The sequence below is a fragment of the Schistocerca cancellata genome, chromosome 4, assembly GCF_023864275.1.
Source record: "Schistocerca cancellata isolate TAMUIC-IGC-003103 chromosome 4, iqSchCanc2.1, whole genome shotgun sequence".
NCBI classification, from domain to species: Eukaryota; Metazoa; Arthropoda; class Insecta; order Orthoptera; family Acrididae; genus Schistocerca; species Schistocerca cancellata.
The window spans coordinates 130303997-130326511 of record NC_064629.1 but is presented as its reverse complement, the minus strand read 5'-3'; positions in this window follow the sequence as shown (position 1 = coordinate 130326511).

Here is a 22515-nt window from a genome sequence, read left to right as displayed (position 1 = left end):
CAGTCCATTTCGTGTAATCCCGAGGTTATTAATTCAGCTCTGCCTCTGATTTTGCGGAGAAATTGAAAGAGACTAGAGGTGAGAGGCGGCCGTGATATTTCATCTGTCTGCCGTACCTCTGCCTGCTTAAAAAGTACTACGTCATTGGTTAAAACACTTTTTTGGCTGATAAAACCAGTATGCATTATTGCACGGCAAGTAATAAGCACAAAGTAACCTTTCATCTCGTGCGCCCCAACTAGTGAGGTTAGACAAAAAGTATGAACACACCATGAGAAATGCATGTTTGAACATAAATTCAAATGCTAGCCAAGCATGCAGTTTGCGATGTCGTATTTGACCACTGTTCTTCAGAATGGTTCAAATGGCTCTGAGCACTATGCGACTTAACTTCTGAGGTCATCAGGCGCCTAGAACGTAGAACTACTTAAACCTAACTAACCTAAGGACATCACACACATCCATGCCCGAGGCAGGATTCGAACTTGCGACCGTAGCAGTCACTCGGTTCCAGACTGTAGCGCCTAGAACCGCACGGCCACCCGAGCCGGCACCACTGTTCTCACAAGGGAACCACCCCATCGCACCCCCCTCAGATTTAGTTATAAGTTGGCACAGTGGATAGGCCTTGAAAAACTGAACACAGATCAATCGAGAAAACAGGAAGAACTTGTGTGGAACTATGAAAAAAATAAGCAAAATATACAAACTGAGTAGTCCATGTGCAACATAGGCAACAACAACAAAGTTGTGAGCTCAGGAGCGCCTTGGTCCTGTGGTTAGCGTGAGCAGCTACGGAGCGAGAGGTCCTTGGTTCAAGTCTTCCCTCCGAGTGAAAAGTTTAATTTTTTCTTTTCAGACAATTATTATCTGTCCGTTCGTCTGTCCGATGCGAGATAACTGCGCCGTAGTATGGGGACGCTACACCTAAACAAACATCGAAACACACGACGTCAGTCGACTACAGCGCACGGAAGAGAGAGTATTCCTGCTAACGAGGCTCCCTGGCTGGCAGTTGACTGTTCGCTACTTTGGACGAGAGTGCATTAAATACGTGAGATGTATTCCGTAGGCAATGTGAGTCCAGCAAATACAGCTCGCGACTTCATTGGAGAGGTACGTCATTTCGTCTACTAATCGCACTATTTTGCGGTGCGGTCGCAAAACACAGACACTAAACTTATTACAGTGAACATAGACGTCAATGAACGAACGGACAGATCATAACTTTGTGAAAATAAAGAAAGTAAACTTTTCAGTCGAGGGAAGACTTGAACCAATGCGCAGTTGCTCACGCTAACCACGGGACCACGGTGCTCCTGAACTTACACTGTCCTTGATGTTGCCTATCTTGCGCATGGACTACTCAGTTTCTATATTTTGCTTATTTTTTTCACAGTTCCACACAACTTCTTCCTGTTTTCTCGATTGATCTGTGTTCAGTTTTTCAAGGCCTATCCACTGTGCCAACTTATAAATAAATCTGAGGGGGGTGCGATGGGGAGGTTCCCTTGTCAGTACGTTGCAAATGTCAGAACAGTGTTCTGTGTAGTTGTGAGTGCATTATGTCGGAGCTAAGTGAGTTCGAACGTGGTACTTGTCCAACCAAACTGGCCGAAGTGTTTGGTGTTCCAAGAGACACCGTATCGAAGATTTATACCGCATAGGGGAAAAGCGGGAAAAAGTGTGTGTGTTGAGTGATCGTGACTGGCGGTCATTGAAGAGAATTTTGACGAAAGATAAGAGGAAGACAGCTACAGAAATCATCGCAGAACTGAATGTCGCACTTTCGAACCCTGTCAGCACCGAAACAACACGAAGGAAACTCCATGAGCTGGGATTTGCAGGGCGAGGTGGAATTCCAAAATCACTCATCAGTGATGCAAATGACCGTAACAGGAAAACGTGGTGCTGAAGCCATAAAACACGGACTATGCAGCACTGGCGGAAAGACATTTGGGAAAGTCATTTGGTTGGATGAGTCTTCTTTGACACTAATTCTGACTTATGGCTGAGTTTACCTCCCAAGGGTGATTCATGGTGGGGACTCGGTGACGGTTTGGGCTGCCATACCGTGGTATTCGATGGGCGCTATAGGTATTCTGCAAGATCGCTTTACCGGTGATGATTATTTGACCGTTGTCCGCCCCGGTAGCTGAGTGGTAGCCGGCACGGTAGCTTAGCGTGTTCGGTCAGAGGGTTACGTACCCTCTGTAATAAAAAAAACTGAGTTAATCGATCATCAACGAACTTCTTCGGAAGTCTTACTACGTCCGCCCCGAGCAGATACAACGAACAAAAGCGAACAAAATGAAAAGACCACCCGGTTAGCCGTGCAGTCAAACGCACTGCTTTCCGGGCGGGAAGGCGTGCCAGTCCCCGGCACGAATCCGCCCGGCGGAATAGTGTCGGAGTCCGGTGTGCCGGCCAGTCTGTGGATGGTGCCGGCACGGTAGCTCAGCGTGTTCGGCCAGAGAGCCGGTTGGCCTCTGTAATAAAAAACTGAGTGGAAGGATCAACCAACGAACTTGAACACGATGTCTTGCGACGTCCGCAACGACGGAACACAACGATCATGAATGGACAAAATGAAAAAAAAAGTGGTCAGCGCGACAAAATGGAAATTCTAAGGGCCTGGGTTAGATTCCCGGCAGGGTCGGACATTTACTTAGCTCAGAGACTGGATGTTGTGTTGCCCTAATCATCATCAGTTCATCCCCATCAATGCACTAGTCGCCGAACTGGCGTCAAAGCGAAATACTTGCCCCGGCGAACGGTCTACCCGGCGTTTTTTTCTTTTTTTTTTTTCAGCACAACGATGAAATGACGCTTCTCTCCTAGCCGCCACAATCACCAGATCTCAATATTATTGAGTCTTTGTGGTCTGCTTTGAAAAGAAGGTAGCGTGATTGCTATACACCTCCATCATCATGCCTGAACATTCCACTATTTTGTAGAAGGAAAGGTATAAAAGAAATGGCTCTGAGCACTATAGGACTTAACTTCTAAGGTCATCAGTCCCCTAGAACTTTGAACTACTTAAACCTAACTAACCTAAGGACATCACACACATCCATGCCCGAGGCAGGATTCGAACCTGCGACCGTAGCGGCCGCGCGGTTCCAGACTGTAGCGCCTTTAACCGCTTGGCTACCCTGGCCGGCAGGAAAGGTATAAAATTCCCTCTAAAACGATACAGGACCTGTATTTAACCAATCCGAGACCACTGGAATCTGTTTTGAATTACAAAGGTTTTCCCCCCTGTTGTTGTAAGAAGACCACTCCTTTACCAATAGAAGCTAACGACTTAACACGAATGTCGGCTGTGATATCGAATTGTAGAAAGGTAAGCTGCTGTCCACAGGAAAATGCGGTGCTCCTTGTAAAGTATTTACACTTGGTGTAATGAATGAAAACTCTGCTTGAATGTGAATAAGTGTGGGGTAATACTTATACTAAAGAAAAAGAAATCCATAATATCATACTGAAGCTGACTGCAGTGATAAAAAAATCTCTTACCGGAAACCATCCAACAAATAAGGTTAGAGCTTACGTCGTGGACGTCAGTAAGGATGGTGAGGTAGTTCAAGTAGACAGGGATGGCACAAGGTATCTGCCATGGCCTTGTTCAACGAAACATCTTTGTTTCACCAAAAGTGAGTCTGGGAAGCCACATAAAACTTAATTGTATACGGTCCGGCGGCCCCTACCAGTCTAGTGCCCTAGGTACTGTGTTACATCGCTCGGCTTCCGTGAAGAAACAGACCTGTAACCGGTCGGTGTCCAGCGATGATGCTACGGATATGTGAGCGAGTATAGTTTTTATTTGCCAGGCAGAGAGAACGCTTCGCGCGAACAATTTTCACATGTGGTCAGGCTTGTTCAGTTACATGCGCGCACAGAGAGATCGACTAGCTTGTGTGTCTCAGTACCACCATTCGCTTCTTCCTACGCCACTGTTTGCAGTTCCGTGCTTCCTATGTCATCCGCAGAACGCTTCGGAACTGATTGTTGTTTAAGCTTCACGGCTGAATTGCTTACTGCATGTATACTGCGTACGCTGTTGACAGACTAGCTACAGCCCGTATTTGAATGGTCAGCATCTGAAACTGTTTGCTTGTGCTACGACGAACTGGATACCTTGTGGACTTACGTTTTGTGTAATTTCTTGTATGTAATAAATGTTGCTTGGCACGCTATTGTCTTCTGTTGATCAGGGAATGGTGTGGCATTGTTACAGATTAAGTTACACATCTCACCGCAGTGTACTATCAAATGAGGGTGTAGGTTTTATGGTATTTTTATAGGGGAGTAGGCTAAGCAATGGAACCGAGTTCCCTTTCACTGCAGTTTACATACACATCAGTATACAGTTCTGCACTTCTCCGAAGGTCATTCTCTGTACACGCTGAAACGTCTCAAGCTTCATACACTGACGCGACGGAAGTCATGGGATAGCGATATGCACATATAAAGATTGCGGTGGTATAGCGTACACAAGGCATAAAATGGCAGTGCATTGGTAGAGCTGTCATCTATACTCAGGTGACTAATTTGAATAGTTTCCGAAGTGATTATGGCCGCACGACGGGAATTAACAGACTTTGAACGCGGGATAGTACTTGGAGCTAGAGGCATGGAACATTCCATTTCGAAAATCGTTAGGGAATTCAACGTTCCGAGACACACAGTGTCGGAAGTTCCATGCGGCTTTTCGCGGATGATGCTGTAGTATACGGAGAAGTTGCAGCATTAGAAAATTGTAGAGAAATGCAGGAAAATCTGCAGCGGATAGGCACTTGGTGCAGGGAGTGGCAACTGACCCTTAACATAGACAAATGTAATGTATTGCAAATACATAGAAAGAAGGATCCTTTATTGTATGATTATATGATAGCGGAACAAACACTCTTAGCAGTTACTTCTGTAAAATATCTGGGAGTATGCGTGCGGAACGATTTGTAGTGGAATGATCATATTCAATTAATTGTTGGTAAGGCGGGTACCAGGTTGAGATTCATTGGTAGAGTCCTTAGAAAATGTAGTCTTTCAACAAAGGAGGTGGCTTACAAAACACTCGTTCGACCTATACTTGAGTATTGCTCATCAGTGTGGGATCGGTACCAGATCGGGTTGACGGAGGAGATAGAGAAGATCCAAAGAAGAGCGGCGCGTTTCGTCACAGGGTTATTTGGTAAGCGTGATAGCGTTACGGAGATGTTTAACAAACTCAAGTGGCAGACTCTGCAAGAGAGGCGCTCTGCATCGCGGTGTACCTTGCTCGCCAGGTTTGGAGAGGGTGCGTTTCTGGATGAGGTATCGAATATATTGCTTCCCCCTACTTATACCTCCCGAGGAGATCACGAATGTAAAATTAGAGAGATTCGAGCGCGCACGGAGGCTTTCCGTCAGTCGTTCTTCCCGCGAACCATACGCGACTGGAACAGAAAAGGGACGCAATGACAGTGGCACGTAAAGTGCCCTCCGCCACACACCGTTGGGTGGCTTGCGGAGTATAAATGTAGATGTAGATATAGATGTAGATGTAGTGTCAAAAGTGTGCCGAGAATACCAAGTTTCAGGCATTACCTCTCACTGCAGTGGCCGACGGCCGTAACGTAACGACCGAGAACAGCGGCGTTTCCGTAGAGTTGTCAGTGATAACAGATAAGCAACAATGCGTGAAATAACCGCAGAAATCAATATGGGACGTACGACGAACGTATCATCTAGGAAAGAGCAGCGAAATTTGGCGTTAATGGGCTATGGCAGTAGACGACCGACGCGAGTGCCTTTGCTGACAGCACGACATCGCCTGCATCAGCTCTCTTGGGTTCGAGACCATACTAGTTGGACCCTAGACGACTGGAAAACCGTGGCCTGGTCGGATGAGTCTCGATTTGTGTTGGTAAGGGTGGGACGTCCCCTTAGATCAATTGTACATGACTGTGCTTAATCTGACACACAATATTTTTAGCGCAACGCAATCTGACTTTCAAAAATCCCTACAAAAGAATGGCCCTGACTAACATTAATCTATACCTTTCACAAATCACTTACCTCACCAAAAATCTCCGTTACTCGAACTACTGCAATACAGCGAGCGCCACTACTGCCAGCTAAATAAAAGATTCAAACTACAGAAGGCACTAACTACTGATAGGCATAGTTAGCAAATGAAAGATTTTAATAGAGAACAAACAATGTATTTACCTTAATAGTCATAATACATATAGCAGTTCATGACATCCATTCTGTACTCAAAAATCCGCCATCTCATTTCCCACATCCACCACTGCTGGCGGCTCACCTCCAATTGCGCAACGCTACGCGCTGTTCATATCCAGCTGCCGCTGCCCAACACTACAATGGCAGACAACAATGCAAACTAGCCACAGGCTGCACACAGCACAGCCAGTAATTTTCTTACAGCGGGCTACGTGGCGTTACCAATAATAAAACCTAAACAGCCTACTTACAAGGGCTGACGGTAGGGTTCGAGTGTGGCGCAGACGCCACGAAGCCATGGACACAAGTCATCAACGAGATACGATGCAAGCTTAAAAATGGTGTCAACTGCGTTTACATGGAATGGATTGGGTCTTTTGGTCGAACTGAATCGGTCATTGAATGGAAATGGTTATGTTCGGCTACTTGGAGACTATTTGCAGACATTCATAGACTTCATGTACCCAAACAACACGGAACTTTTGCGGACGACAATCCGTCATGTCACTGGCGCACAATTGTTCGCGACTGGTTTGAAAAACATTCTGGACAGTTCGAATGATTTGGCCGCCCAGATCGCCCGACGTGAATCTCATAGAACATTTACGGAACATCATCGACAGGTCAGCTCGTGCACAAAATCCTGCATCGGCAACACATTCGCAATTGTGGACGGCTATTGAGGCAACGCGGCTCAGTATTTCTGCAGGGGACTTCCAACGACTCCTGAGTCCATGTCACTTCGAGTTGCTGCAGTACGCTGGGCTAAATGAAATCAGACACGATATTAGGAGGTAGCCCATGGCTTTTGTCACCTCAGTGTGTATTCGATAAGTACGCACTGACCATTGAAACTGCATACCCAGAAATGGTAGCAAATAACGAAATTTTAGATAATTCGTCATCAAATTTGTAGATAATTTAAGGTATACAGGGTTGACAATTTAGTACACAGAGCCGCCGCTTCTGGCAGGACCAATGACTGGAGCCGTTCAGGGCAATAGGTCGGCTCGAGCTTGGATGGGAGACACTGGTACGTCACTCCATGCTGGTTCAGCTCTATGCCAGAATCATTAATGGTAGTGGCTGGAGAGAAACAGCGTGCCTCGGCGACCAGTGATCAGGTTGTTTTCAGTGGGTGAGTGATATGGAGATTGTGCTGACCAAGGCAAAAAGACGAACACTCTGTGCATTAAGGTAAACCGTGACAGCATGGGCAACATGCAGTCATACGTTATCTTGTTGAAACGAAACATCACGGAGATCTCGAAGACAGAGCACAACCACCGGCCTTAGCACATCACGAATCTAACGGCTGGTGTCTAAATTACCGGTTATGTGAACCACAGGTGATCGTGTTGTATACCCAATGCTACCCCACACTATCACTCCAGATACTGGTTCCGTATGAGGTATACGAGTGCAGTCTGGCAACGTCCATTCTTCTCCACACACGGATACGTACATGATGCTGTACACAGAGCTTTGACTTGTCCGAAAGGACGCCTTAGCACTCCTGTGTTTAATGTTGTCGTTGGGTCCAAAACTATTGGCGCGCCCCGCCGCTGTAGCGACAAGGGAAGCTGCAACAATGGTAGACGTGGTGACAGTTCGTGTGGATACTTCTCCCACACAGCAAAAAAGCTCCTTTCCAGACTCAAGTTACGTAACGTGGCTACACAATCCCACACGTTCGTGCGAATAATACATATGACTGTCCCATCGGATCCTAGTTACCAGGACCATTGACATCTTGCATGGCGTTGAGTATAGCCATGCTAAACGCTTCGATTCGACATTCGCACTACAGTCGTGGGATTCCAACCACCGGGAGTAGCAGTATAGCAGAACGAAAAAACTACTTTCTCTATAGGGCAGGATCCTGCCGCTGTCAGTTTCCCAGCAGGCGTTGGTAGACGTTCCTTTTCTTGTCCGAGGCCTAACACGATCTTCTCACAAAGAAACAGCATTCAAAAGCGATTTATTAACGAGAAAACAGCTTTGTAATATTCCGTTACATACAGAATGTAGATCGCGTTACCCCAACCAACGCTGTGAGACTACGGTGACCGATTGCATGTCTACACTGATGAGCCAAAATATTATGACCACTGTCCACCGGAAGGTTGAATGCCTCCTGGTGATGTTGGCTCTGAGCACTATGGGACTCAACATCTCAGGTCATAAGTCCCCTAGAACTTAGAACTAATTAAACCTAACTAACCTAAGGACATCACACACGCCCATGCCCGAGGCAGGATTGGAACCTGCGACCGTAGCAGTCCCGCGGTTCCGGACTGCAGCGCCAGAACCGCACGGCCACTGCCCTGGTGATGTTGAGGGCAAGGAAAGAATGTAAGCAAAAGAGAGACGTAAGGGCAGTCGTTATAACGAAGATACGGGCCGCAAATGTGCAAATCCACTGACATAAGCTGTTCTGACAAAGGGCACATTGTTGTGGCTCTGCGGCTAGAAACGAGAGCCTCTGAAACGGCTAAACTGGTGGCCCTTGGGCTTACTACTGTCATGAGCACCTATGAGGAGTGGTTGAAGGATGGTGAAGTAACGAGTAGGTCGAATGGTATTGGACGACCACTTCTCATCACAAAACGTAGAGATCGTAGAATCTTGCACTGTGTAATCCAGGATAGGAAGCAATATGTGGCAGCTCTGACGGCAGAGTACAATGCTCGTGCAGACACACGCGTTTCGGGGCACACCGTTTAAACCCCTACTTGTGTTGACCCAACGAAATAGTCAGTTATGATACCAGTGGGCACAGCATCACTGAGATTTCACCGTGGACCAATAGAAACGTGGCGCTTGTCGAGCGAATCCCATTACTCGCTACACCAGTCGATGGTTGGTTCCTTACAAGCCGTCATCCAGGCGAAGCGTTACACGAAATATGCACCGCGCGACAGATGCACGCCAGTGAGGGCAGAATTATGCTATGGGATACATTGAGTTGGGCTGCCATGGAATCTGTGGAGGTAATAGAAGGCATCACGGCAGCAGTGAACTACGTGAACATTATTCTGGACGACCTGCATCGCTTCATACTTGAAGTCTCCCCCTAAGGCGATGACATTTTCCAGCACGATAACTGTCTGTGTTACAAGGCCAAAATGGTGCTACAGTGCTACAGTGAAGGGCATTATAGTGAACTCAGATTGATGTCTTGGCCAGCAAATGTGCTTAATCTGTACCCATCGAGCGTCAGCTGCGTGCTCGTTAACAACCATCCCGTAATTTGCGGGAATTGCTTGACCTGTGCGAAGACATCTGGTGCCACATACTTTTGGAATTCTGTCAAGGACTCATAGAGTCCGTGCTGAGCAGAATTTCTGTTGTACTGTGTTTGAAAGGTGGAACAACACGCTTTTAAACAGGTGGCCACAATGTTTCGGCTCATCGTTGGAATTACGTAGCACTTCTCAAACTAACCTAACGTTTATTTCATCGAACATTAATATATTGCAATTTAAAGGCGTGCATTGTATGAACCACGGTTACAATACTCTGTAATGAAGGCATTGTGAAAGATTCTTGCTGTAATTTTTCATACTTCTGGTATCACCAGCTCAGTAACTCATTGTGTCAATAAGATCGTAACTGTAGCTTGGTAGTTTAAAGATGCGGCATGTTCCCACTCTGAAAGAAGCGGGCTGCATTACCGTAGTGAATGGTAGATGGCAATGTGGAACTGGGCTGCGGACGTGGCGACGAGAGAACGCACTATATATTCATGCAGTAAAATTCTAAACTTGCTTAACTGATAACTACGGCACAAAGAAGCTACCGTTAAAAGTATTATGTGGGAAACACAAATGATTAATTACTTTTCATATACAAGTTTAATCGACTTTTGTGATGTACACTGGTGTCCAAAATTAAAGCAAGAAACGTAAATTTTGCAAGATTGCGTTTATTTTGACGCAAGACAGTATAAACAGGTGATAGTAAAGTAGAAACAATATAAAGAATACAGAACGTAAATAACTGCAACATGCCGGCGAGAGATTCTTAGACGTAGTAGCCATAGACGCTGAGCCGGCCACCGCGACAGCCTGCGATCGCAATACCATTCCTCTGTTTACTGTTGCCGACCTCTCACTCTATCGGACATAAATATATGTCCGATATGTAACATTTAATCTGGCATTGTGTAATGCTTTACTTACGATGAAGTCTTCATCGTGTTCATACGAACTACAGTATCTGTGCATCGGTATCAGTGACAATAAATTATATTGCATAGAGAGAGGTATTTTCCTACACAACGCTGATATTTCCTGTAAAAAAAATGAAATAATTTTAAATATTGAATGAAAGTACACTTGAAGCAGTACTTAAAAATGTGGAATATTAAAAGAAGAGAGACAAAAATGAATATCAACGGATTCTCGTAAAGTAGTACAGTGAATATCGCTGCAAAATTAACATAAAGTACATTCAGAGTCTTGAGGGTACTTTTGTATACAATCTTTTTGTTGAATTTTTTTGCGTACTTCAAAACTATGACAGTATAAAACAACATAGACTCCAACAATTGTAAATTTTGAAAAGGACAAAATCAAACATGATCCACTTGAAAAATATACTGTGATATACAACAAACATGATAAGTAAAAGATTGTAGAAGTGGTCTAAGATACGAAAAACGTCAGCATGGAAACCAAATAGTGCAGGTCTGCCGCAAGCAAAGCATAAATTCATGAAAACATACGTAAATACGGTGTTTTGGTTAAACAACATTATACGAAGAACAATTGCCCAAAAGTCGAAACCTCGTATCGCAAAGCCAAATGTACCGGAGTTGGTGGCAAGTGAGTTTCAGAATATCGTAAAAACACTTGTGAAAATGAAGTAACGTTCGTCGCGTAAGAAAGAATAAGATTTCAAATAAAAAACCGATCAAGGCTGTCGTTAATCAAGATCAAAAACTCTTTAACAGCAAGTCCCATGATCCAAAAGACTGAACATCAGCTCATACTGGAAACGGTTTCTACGTGAATATACAGGGTGACAGTTATTGAACTGTATGAAATAAAATCGTCATAACTTCTGACCGGTTTGCGTTAGGAAGTTCAAACTACACGGTTGGCCGCGGGGTGTGATGGTAATTAGTATGCGCATGCGTATGGTTTGGCTTAGCGACGAAGCCCACTTTCATTTGGATGGGTTTGTCTATAAGCAAAATTGGCGCACTTGGGGCACTGAGAATCCGCATTTCGCGATTGAAAATTCTCTTCACCCTCAACAGGTGACTGTGAGGTGTGAAATGTCCACTCACGGAATAATCGGTGCAATATTCCATGATGGTACAGTGACTACCGAACGGTCCGTGAAGGTTTTGTAAGATGATTTCATCCCTATTATCCAAAGTATCCCTGATTTCCACAAGATGTGGTTCACGCAAGTCGAGACTCGACCCCATCGAAGCAGGAGAGTGTTTGATGTCCTGAAGGAGCGCTTTGGGGACCGCATTCTGGCTCTGGGGTATCCAGAGGCCACTCACATGCGCCTCGATTGGCCACCATATTCATGCGACTCCTCTTTGTGATGCTGTATTAAAGACAAGATGTATAACAATAACGCCAAAACCATTGTCGAACTGAAAACAGCCACTCAGGAGGTCATCGACAGCATCGATGTTCCTACACTTCAGCGGATCATGCAGAATTTCGCTATTCGTCTGCGTCACATCATCGACAATGATGGCAGGCATATCGGACATGTCATAACCTGAGTCTGATTATCTATAGTGACGTTTATATGTTGAATAAAGCGTGTGCACGCCGTAGTTTGTAACTAACTTACGGTTTTTTCATACAGTTCAATTAATATCACCCTGTACATTTGTAATGAGTGCTAAGAACAGTGCATAGGGAGCGCTGACTCCAGCACGTGTAGCTTAAGGATTACTGTGCCACTAGCGAACAGGCACATGTACAGCAGTTATTTCACAATGCAGTGCAGTACCTAGCATCACGGATGTCAGCAAATCGTTTCTGTGGAAATTCATTTCCACAACTGCAATCATCCCCTTCTGTCCGTAGCCAGCTTGACGTAGCGAGTGAATCTATTGTATTCGACACACGCGTTTCAGGCAATGCCAGAGATGAAGGCTAGCAGCGGGGATTACTGGTGAGCGTGCCTGCAGCTGGGAACCTGGCAAGCAATATACTCGTACGCCTGCAGCCGGCTTTCACCAGCGCCGCACACGCCACTCCAACCGCCGCTCCTTTATTTAAAGCAAAGTCAGTTTATACCAAAATCTGCGCGTTACGGCCTGCGTGATTGCTAATCTGCGCGCTTGGAGTTCTGCACGTTGTTATAAGGCACAATATTTTTGCACAAGGTATTCGTCCAACACTACTCAAAACAAAATTTAATTTCATTAATTTAGTATTGGAGGGCAGCGTGGAGGGTAAAAATCGTAGGGGGAGACCAAGAGATGAATACACTAAGCAGATTCAAAAGGATGTAGGTTGCAGTAGGTACTGGGAGATGAAGAAGCTTGCACAGGATAGAGTAGCATGGAGAGCTGCATCAAACCAGTCTCAGGACTGAAGACCACAACAACAACAATTCTAGTCCCGGGAATATTAGTGTATCGAAGGTCTTTCCAGACTTACACTGGCTGTACATTATTTTATATATAAAACACTAGTATGAAATCGTTGAGGTTTTCACGGTGAAACGTCCTCTTAGAAAAATTAATGAATTACTGTGCTGATAAACCTCTTACGTTATTTGATTTTCAAACAGCTGCACAGAACTGACCGTACTCAGACATTTCTCTTTTTACTTATTCTGATCAACACTAAACTGACACACAATATTTTTAGCGCAACGTAATCTGACTTTCAAAAATCCCTACAAATGAATGGCCCTGACTGACAATAACCTATACCTTTCATGAATCACTTACCTCACAAAAATCTTCATTACTCCAACTACTGCAATAAAGCGAGCGCCAATACTGCCAGTTAATAAAAGATTCTAACTACTGAAGGCACTAACTACTAATAGGCATAGTTAGAAAATGAAAGATTTTGATAGAGAACAAACAATTTATTTACCTTAATAGTGTTCAAAAGTCCATGACATCCAGTCTTACAAATTTACTCTCTCTGATGGACACACGTCCAGATCATCCGCTCTCTAAACTCCGCCATCTCACTCCCCACATCCACCACTGCTGGCTGCTCACCTCCAACTGCGCAGTGCTACGCGATGTTCACATCCAGCAGCTCAACACTACAATAGCGAATATTCCAACAATGCAAACCAGCCACAGACTGCACACAGCACAGCCAGTGATTTTCATACAGAGCGCTACGTGACGTTACCAACATAAAAACCTAAACAGCCTACTTACAACGGAAAGTTATCATACTGTCAAAGTATAGTAAACGGAAGAACAGATATTTGAAAAAATTTGAAAAAATATAAAAAAATAAAAATTAAATATAAACCACAAGTGCTTTCAAAAAATGAGCCCCCCACACAATTCCGATGATTATTTCTGTTCCTGCATATTAAAAAAGCCTTTCCACGACGTAAAATGCATGAGATTAGCTGTGCATTTATAAGGCCGACCGATGGGCAGCAAAAGAGGCAGAAATTGTCATTAAGTCACCGTATTTTCAATAAGTAAATTCCGATTTTGAGAATTCAGCGTCCCTGAACATTGTACCTCGGATACGTTCCTGGAAAATCACCCTCCTCGTGTGTTGTGCGCGAGTCCGCTAAGCATCTGCAGAGCTCTCTGAAGGACCGAGAAGGACAAGTTTACAGCCAACGATATCCCAGATACGTTCGGTGAGTGACATCTGAGTCAAGTGGGGCGCCCTTGATCGAAGAAGGCTTGATGAATATCTCTTCTCGTCAGACACGGCATTTGGAGTTTCCTATAGGAGTGGTGGGAGGTCGTTCTCTAAAACTGTCCTTTTGTACCAGTTGCTCCTTGGACGATTCTCTTCATGTGCTGGTCTGTGCAGCAAAGCAGTGAAGGCTGCCAGATTTTAATGATCACAGCAGCGAATAGGAAAGCTTCACGCAGAACTCCTTCGGAAACCCTACATTTCACGCTCAGCACTCCAGCGACGTGTCCATTTCAGTGTGAAGCTTCTGGACAATGGAGTCAGACGCAACAGTATTCACGCTCGCAAGGGAACTATACCAGCTCTAATGCATAAAACAGAAGAAAAGTGATTTCAAAACACAGATGTGTGTCTAATAGCAATAAGGATCATTTATCTGCGAAACTCTGCCTCTGTGTACAAGCGACGTTACAAAGGTTAACATATCTGAATACCAGAGAAGCACAACCCGTGGTACATCATTGGAAGCGGTAACGACCGTAAAATACTTAGGAGTTACTATCCGGAGCGATCTGAAGTGGAATGATCACATAAAACAAATAGTGGGAAAAGCAGGCGCCAGGCTGAGATTCATAGGAAGAATTCTAAGAAAATGTGACTCATCGACGAAAGAAGTAGCTTACAAAACGCTTGTTCGTCCGATTCTTGAGTATTGCTCATCAGTGTGGGACCCTTACCAGGTTGGATTGATAGAAGAGATAGACATGGTCCAGCGAAAAGCAGCGCGATTCGTCATGGGGACATTTAGTCAGCGCGAGAGCGTTACGGAGATGCTGAACAAGCTCCAGTGGCGGACACTTCAAGAAAGGCGTTACGCAATACGGAGAGGTTTATTATCGAAATTACGAGAGAGCACATTCCGGGAAGAGATGGGCAACATATTACTACCGCCCACATATATCTCGCGTAATGATCACAACGAAAAGATCCGAGAAATTAGAGCAAATACGGAGACTTACAAGCAGTCGTTCTTCCCACGCACAATTCGTGAATGGAACAGGGAAGGGGGGATCAGATAGTGGTACAATAAGTACCCTCCGCCACACACCGTAAGGTGACTCGCGGAGTATAGATGTAGATGTAGATGAAACAATAAGGTTGTAAGTAGGCTGTTTAGGTTTTTATGTTGGTAACGTCACGTAGCGCTCTGTATGAAAATCACTGACTGTGCTTTGTGCGGTCTGTGGCTGGTTTGCATTGTTGGAATTTGCTATTGTAGTGTTGGTCAGTTGGCTGTTAACAGCGCGTAGCGTTGCGCAGTTGGAGGTGAGCCGCCAGCAGTGGTGGATGTGGGGAGTGAGATGGCAGAGTTTTGAGAGCGGATGATCTGGACGTGTGTCCATCAGAGATAGTAAATTTGTAAGACTGGATGTCATGAACTGATATATATATTATGACTTTTGAACACTGTTAAGGTAAATACATTGTTTGTTCTCTATCAAAATCTTTCATTTGCTAACTATGCCTATCAGTAGTTAGTGCCTTCAGTAGTTAGAATCTTTTATTCAGCTGGCAGTATTGGCGCACGCTGTATTGCAGTAGTTTGAGTGACGAAGATTTTTGTGAGGTAAGTGATTCATGAAAGGTATAGGTTATTGTTAGTCAGGGCCATTCTTTTGCAAAGATTTTTGAAAGTCAGACTGCGTTGCGCTAAAATATTGTGTTAGTTTAGTGGTGGTCAGAATAAGTAAAGAGAAAACTGTCTGAGTACGTTGAGTTTTGCTCAGCTGTTTGTAAATCAAATAACATAAGAGGTTTACCAGCGCAGTGATGCATAATTTTTTCTAAGGGGACGTTTCAAAGATTTTCCGCTTACACTGTATGCAGTATAAATCTTCGATATGGTGCTCTTGAAACATCAAACACTTGGGCTCTCTTGGTAATGGAGGCAGCCACTAAACGAACACCAACAATCTTCCCACTTCTACTTCACTTAGCTTCGACATAATGGACACACAGGTACATAGAACACAGCTGAGTACGAATGACACTTGCAACGTATTCACCACATAGAAAATGTACCGTTCATGGCCAAACACAGCAGTGCAATCTTCAGATTTGGCTTGCATCTGCATTTATCTCCAAGTGTGCATTTCTCGTGGTGTTTCCAACGCCTATACGTTATCACATGCAGTGTTTACAGAGTCATATTGGCCACACTAAAAGTTACTGCGTTGTTGTACATTCTTCCGTCATTCGTCACTCACAAATGCGTAGTTTAAATGAAGTGATTAAAACACAGTGGTATGGAGCCGCATGCATACTTGACAAGGGTGACGTGTGAACGTGCTGCACGATTTCGGTGTGACCGCACTGCAGAAGCCCAATAAACAAACCCACAGCTCGGTAACAAGACGCAGTTAACGTGACCAAGATACAGATAATGTCACCAAGATACAGAGAGTGCCACCAAGATACAGCTAATGTGGCCATTTTGGCTTTTCGAACTTAGATTACTACACTGCGGATACACTAAAAATGTTGTAGAACGTGCACATATTGCTGTTATTCAGGGTGTATACTATTCCATTGCACTTTGTTTTAATTACTTAATTGAAATTCCACGTTTGCTCTTCGATCACGTGTAGGGGAAGAACGTAAGACTACGTAGCATAATTGTTTGGGGGGAAATATGAATCTGTAAGTACTTCGTACATATTGTTTCGAGTAAATATTTATCTTTTAGTCAAATAATACCTCATTTACGGCCCTTGGAAATCTGCTAGTCTATTAACCAGTATTATTACCTCAGTGCAGCGTGCTTCTGTAGCATTATATTCTTTAACCTTAGAGCATCGAATGTATACGGATGCAAAGCTTTAGAGATAAATGTCGGTGATGAGTGGTATAAAGGTCACATACTGGTATTTTAGTCTTTTGTATATGGTTCTAACAGTTCGAAATGGGGAAATCCGTTTGTCAGTCTCGATCTGATCTCTGGCCATATATCAGATCTGCAACTGCCGAATGGACTTGTACCAATGCTATGACCTGTTACCCAAACAAGGTTCCTCTCCTTCATTTAGCGGTAACAAAGGAGTTACTGGCTTCGGAAGTCTAGCCATATTTCCTACTATTGAGGTGGTTCAAAATGGTTCAAATGGCTCTGAGCACTATGGGACTTAACTTCTGAGGTCATCATTTCCCTAGAACTTAGAACAACTTAAACCTAACTAACCTAAGGACATCACACACATCCATGCCTGAGGCAGGATTCGAACCTGCGACCGTAGCGGTCGCGCGGTTCCAGACTTCAGCGCCTAGAACCGCTCGGCCACTCTGCCCGGCATTGATGTGGTTCAATCCTTCTTGTACAGGTCAGTTTAAAAGAAAAATTTTACAATTATGATTTAGGAATATAATGCGGCTCACAAGACGATAACTTCAGTATAAAACACCTATTATATAGTCACCCAAATGTGAGTCAGGTTTAGAGTTTAACTTTCCGTTGATAACCAGACAAACAGCAAAGTATCTCAAAAGAAACCGTCCTTTCTTCAAATTGCCATTCTGTCATTCATAAACTGTTACGAATCATTATTTCAGGACACGGTTTCTACTTGACCACGAGGAATGACGATACGCGCGCACACACACACACACACACACACACACACACACCGGTAGCCCGAGTGGAGGCCGCGCGCTATCGATTACAGTAATTATCTCTCTTCTCCCCCCCCCCCGCCCCCCTTCTCCACCCCTTCCCCTTCCTTTCCAGCATTCCAGTTGTACACCCATCGCACCCCCAATTGCATTTCGGTCGAACTTTGGCGCGGTAGCGCGAGGGACGGCTGATCGCACACTTAGCCGAAATCGGTCCATTTCCGTGATAGATGTAACAGAGAACAGTACTTTTGCCCCTGCGTCTGTGTCGATACTTCACAGACGTGGTGTGCAGGGCAACGTTTGAAGGCTCATTACGCCAATGCTATTGAAACGTTCAGCTCTGTGCACTGGACCACGTATGATTTGCCTGGCGTGATGAGCGAAACAGACACACACCGAATAGTTACGCCGCTTACATCATGATGCCATGGAATTTGCTCTATAATGAAGGACTGGTATCGGCGAACAGTGTAATTCACATCTCAGTCCTACCATCCTGATTTAGATTTTAAAAAATCATTTCAGCTGAACCCTGGTTTCTATCCTTCAGTCAGCGTCCGAACTCCTGCGTCACCATTTCAGACTCCAGGATTGCGTTTAGTTACTTGTGACGTCGATGGGAAATTCTGAACTGAAAGATCACGAAGCCCAACTCCAGGTTTGATTCAATTCTCAAATCACCGCACCAGCTGGTTTTGTGTATGCCGCACGTTTGTGTAATACAGTAAATATCTCTGTTATGAAAATAGTCTCTTACTTACATGAGGTTACAAGAGAAACAAGTTGCCTGAAATAGTCACTACGTTCCAGAACGGATGATCTCCGTAGCCGACGTCACTAACACTACAAGGGTGCAATGGCACTCGACTTGGATGTACTCTGGCTGGCTCTGAGCACTAGGGGACTTAACATCTGAGCACAGTCCGTGACTGCAGCGCCTGAGACCGCTCGGCTAATCCCGCGCGGCCATCTGAGGTCATCAGTCCCCTAGACTTAGAACTACTTAAACCTAACTAACCTAAGCACATCACACACATCCACGCCCGAGGCAGCATTCGAACCTGCGACCGTAGCAGTCACGCGGTTCCGGACTGAAGCGCCTAGAAACGCAGGGCCACCACGGCCGGCGGATGTACTCTGTTCAAATCCTTCTGTTAGAAGAAATTTTCATCTCGCTCCCTCGTCAGTTTTGTAGTTGATTAGGTTGTGTGCTCCCATTGAGGTTCGCCGTAACACTGCTTTTCACAAATGCTGAATAAATTCACACACACGATCTAGAACACATACAACACGACCTGACAGGTCGGATGAGGACACCACCGGCTAACTCATTAAACGAATATCTTGTTGGGACGGCAATGCAGTTGCCCGCCACTCTCATTTCCTCAATATGTGACTAATCCTCAAGTGTACTGTTATCCAAGATTGTGAGCTGCATTAACGAAGTCGTAATTCAGTAAGGTAAAGTCCTTCCTCGACCACTATCTTCCATCCATTAATTTTATTTTGGGAGTGTCACTGAGCGAAAGTACGACTACAGGGATGCATGGGCGCACGAATTTAAGCAGATGTTGAGATGTCGTGAGAGCGCGCTTGGGTGCACACACCCATTATGGAAGGCTCTTGCATTGCGACCTTCCGGGGCATAAGAAGCAATAATGTGATATTGATACAGTTGATACCATGCATTGAGTTGACACATGTCATGCACCTATACAAATGGCGGTGGTATCGTGTACACGAGGAGTAAAAGGGCAGTACATTGGGGGAGCTGTCATTGGTACTCAAGTGATTCGTGCGAAAAGGTGCCCAACTTGGTTATGGCCGCACAACGGGAATTAACGGACTACGAACGTAGAATAGTGGTTAGAGCTAGACACATGGGACATTCCAGTTTGAAAATCGTTAGGGAATTCAGTATCCCAAAATCCCCAGTGTCTAGAGTGCCCCGAGAATACCAGATCTCAGACAACGCAGTGACAGACGGCCTTGGGCGTGGCAGGAAGTAAGCCCGCTCAGTAGCGCAATGGCGTCACCGGAAGTGCCTTTTTCCAGCGGATCGCGCTAAGTTAAAACTCTAGCGCGATCCTGCGCAACGCCTCGTGCAGCGGCTAAGTCCCGTTCAAGGTCACCCGCCAAGATGGCGGCGCACACAGCCATAATAGAAAACCCACCCACCTCCCCGGGAGTCGTAACTCCCGCATCCTTCAGTATATATGTTTAGTGTCTTTATTAAAAAAAATCTCACGGGATAGATAAGGATGGATAATTTATTAGGCATGATAGTATACAGTAACATCACCTTGTACATCAATATATTTTGTCAATACACCATCAACTTTCCACCAAATATTGACTCTCTCGTTGGCATTAATCCTCCTCCTGTTCCTCGTATACAATGAAAATGGCTTGTCTGTAGTAACAACACAGGTCCCATAATTCCTGTCTGCAACCACACCAATTGCAAACGTACGAAATGCAATAATGTCTCTGTCATAATAAGACTCAAGGCCAGCAAGAGAGGAGCTGCATTTGCGTAAGTTGTCAATGCTAACAATAAGCAACAGTGCGTGAAATAATGGCAGAAATCCGTGTGGGACATACGACGAACATGTCCGTTAGGACAGTGCGGCGGAATTTGGCGGTAATGGCCTACGGAGCAGACGACTGAGGCGAACGCCTTTCCTAACAGCACGACATCGCGTGCAGCGCCTCTCCTGGGCTCGTGACCATATCGGATGGACCCTAGACGACTGGAAAACTATCGTCTGGTCATATGCATCCCGATTTAGTTGGTAAGAGCTGATGGTAGAGTTAAAGTGTGACGCAAACCCCACTATGGCATGCACCCAGGTTGTCAACTGGGCACTGTGCAAGCTTGTGGTGGCTCCATAATAGTTTGGGCCGTGTACATGGAATGGACTAGGTCCCCTGCTCCAACTGAACCGATCACTGACTAGAAGTGATTATGTCGGGCTACCTGGAGACCACTTGCAGCCATTCATAGACTACATGATCCCAGACAACGTTGGAATTTTTATGGATGACAATGCGCCATGTCACCAGGCGACAACTGCTCGCGACTGGTTTGACGAACATTCTGGACAGCCCGAGCGAATGATTTGGTCACCCAGATCGCCCGACACGAATCCCATCGGACATTTATGGGACATAATCAAGAGGTCAGTTCGTGCACAAAATCTTGCAACTGCGTCTACTACATCTACATCCATACTCCGCAAGCCAACTGACGGTGTGTGGCGGAGGGTACCTTCAGTACCTCTATCGGTTCTCCCTTCTATTCCAGTCTCGTATTGTTCGTGGAAAGAAGGATTGTCGGTATGCCTCTGTGTGGGCTCTAATCTCTCTGATTTTATCCTCATGGTCTCTTCGCGAGATATACGTAGGAGGGAGCAATATACTGCTTGACTCTTCGGTGAAGGTATGTTCTCGAAACTTTGACAAAAGCCCGTACCGAGCTACTGAGCGTCTCTCCTTCAGAGTCTTCCACTGGAGTTTATCTATCATCTCCGTAACGCTTTCGCGATTACCAAATGATCCTGTAACGAAGCGCGCTCCTCTCCGTTGCATCTTCTCTATGTCTTGTACCAACCCTATCTGGCACGGATCCCACACTGCTGAGCAGTATTCAAGCAGTGGGCGAACAAGCGTACTGTAACCTACTTCCTTTGTTTTCGGATTGCATTTCCTTAGGATTCTTCCAATGAATCTCAGACTGGCATCTGCATTACCGACGATTAACATTATATGATCATTCCATTTTAAATCACTCCTAATGCCTACTCCCAGATAATTTATGGAATTAACTGCTTCCAGTTGCTGACCTGCTATTTTGTAGCTAAATGATAAAGGATCCATCTTTCTGTGTATTCGCAGCACATTACACTTGTCTACACTGAGATTCAGTTGCCATTCCATGCACCATGCGTCAATTCGCTGCAGATCCTCCTGCATTTCAGTACAATTTTCCATTGTTACAACCTCTCGATACACCACAGCATAATCTGCAAAAAGCCTCAGTGAACTTCCGATGTCATCCACAAGGTCATTTATGTATATTGTGAATAGCAACGGTCCTATGACACTCCCCTGCGGCACACCTGAGATCACTCTTACTTCGGAAGACTTCTCTCCATTGAGAATAAGATGCTGCGTCCTGTTATCTAGGAACTCCTCAATCCAATCACACAATTGGTCTGATAGTCCCTATGCTCTTACTTTGTTCATTAAACGACTGTGAGGAACTGTATGTAACGCCTTGCGGAAGTCAAGAAACACGGCATCTACCTGTGAACCCGTGTCTATGGCCCTCTGCATCGGCAACACTTTCGCAATTATGGCTGGCTGTAAAGGCAATATGGCTCAGTATTTCTGCAGGGGACTTCCAACGACTTATTGAGTTCATGCCACGTCGAGCAGCTGCACTACGCCGGACAAATGGAGGTCCGACACGATATTAGCAGTTATGTTACGACTTATGTCACCTCAGTGTATTATGGCGCTCAAATATACAGTTCTTAACATATTGTACATTGATCAGCATTACTTGAGGGTAATAACTACACAAATACACCTGAAAAAATTTTAAAAAGTTTGTGCGAAAGTTGGTTTTTGTGTTGTTACTACATCAGTTCTGCACGAAATGAGAGACACTGCAATCCGCTTGACTCTTTTGTACGTAGCAGACATGTAGGAATGCAGTAACTGCTGAGACAGGAGGCAAGACGGGTAGTTGACATAACCAGCCTGCTCAAATGGCGTCGAT